General features: G+C 26.4%; 1 long non-coding RNA gene across 1 annotated transcript; it reads left to right on the top strand.

The window, feature by feature from the left end:
• The first annotated feature begins 646 nt into the window (after positions 1–646).
• LOC136968111 (uncharacterized) lies at positions 647–1,102 on the top strand. The gene is made up of 3 exons (XR_010879604.1): positions 647–722; positions 812–901; positions 977–1,102. It is a non-coding gene; the product is annotated as an uncharacterized lncRNA (long non-coding RNA).
• The last annotated feature ends 321 nt before the right edge of the window (positions 1,103–1,423 follow it).

The raw sequence follows: 1,423 nt of genomic DNA, 5'->3' as shown, positions 1-1,423 counted from the left end.
AAATTCGAATTACTTTTGCCAAAATCAGCTGTTTTCTATCATAAATCACATAGAAATTGCCACGATGATTTTGACAACAATTATTACATTATGGCTTCAGCTGATAAATATATTTTTCTTTTATCACGATTTGAAGAAAAGAGAATTATTCAAGATGAAAGCATTTTTTTGTAGCATTCAAGTTGGAATATGGATGACTGTGATAACTGGAGGGATAGTATACCTCGCTTTCTTTATTAACTTGATTATTGTTACTTTAACGACAGCATTCCAGAATGTATCAGAAGAACTATACATATTGACAAAAGATAATGCAAATTTGAACTTGGAATTAGAAGAAATAATGGCACAGCACCATGAAATTTGGACTTACACCAATCAACTCAACGGACCATTCAATTATGTATTAACGATTGTGTATGCTGCATTATTAACAGAAACGTCTCTACTTTATTTTATTGCTATTTTCTCGAAAATGAAATTCGCATTGAAAGTCTTTATTTTTCTAATATGTGCTCTAATAACGTTTCGGCTGTATTGTATTTGGATTCCTGATGTCTGTTTTAACGTCAAACGTAAGAAACTTTATTAAAATGAAAATAATTTCATTCACGAATTTAATTAAAGATTTGCTTTCTTGTTTCCCCTTTCAGATGCAAACATCCTTTCAAGATATAAGAAGATTTGCTGATTGCGATCTGAGTTTAGAACAGAAATTAAAGGTAAAACATTTTAAATTTGTGTTTTTTATACATAACCGTTAATTTTTTGTAAAATTTAAATACAACAATGACAATCAATTATTGTACAGATGTTGAATTTTATGAAGAGATTTGGTAAAGCATCTCTATGCATATCCATGAATGATTACTTCAACGTTACCAAGAAATTTCCAGTTAAAGTATATTTAGTTACATTTTATAATATTAATTATGGAAATATTCTATTGATATATTTAATTTTTGAAATTTTTCAGATGGCGAGATCTCTTTATTCTGTGTTTTCTGGTCTTCTGAACCTCAAAACAACTTCAAAACCTAAAAATTGATAAGTCTCTTTTATAAATTTTAATTCTAAAATAAATATATTTAATGGAATAATATATCAGCTTTTAGCCCTTAATATTCTTAATACTGTTTAGTAGTTAGTGAAAATCAACAAGAAACATAAATATACTTACGGGCTTATCACATCAGTGAATGAGATTATTTAACAAATTGTTTAATGATTATTATCACGTTAATTATAAAAATTTACAATAAACTGTGGCTTCTGTAACATGTACAGTACGTACTATAGTATGGACATGTTAAAAATACCAAAGTTTATTGGTATTATATATCATATTACAATATATTATATTATAACATATATCATATTAAAATATAATATATGTTATAAGAGCCATATTTACAATCAATTT

The sequence above is a fragment of the Centruroides vittatus genome, unplaced genomic scaffold (genome assembly GCF_030686945.1).
Source record: "Centruroides vittatus isolate TY-2023 unplaced genomic scaffold, ASM3068694v2 contig_1392, whole genome shotgun sequence".
NCBI classification, from domain to species: Eukaryota; Metazoa; Arthropoda; class Arachnida; order Scorpiones; family Buthidae; genus Centruroides; species Centruroides vittatus.
Note: the sequence above shows the minus strand (reverse complement) of the source record. Positions and strands in the feature narration are given on the sequence as shown.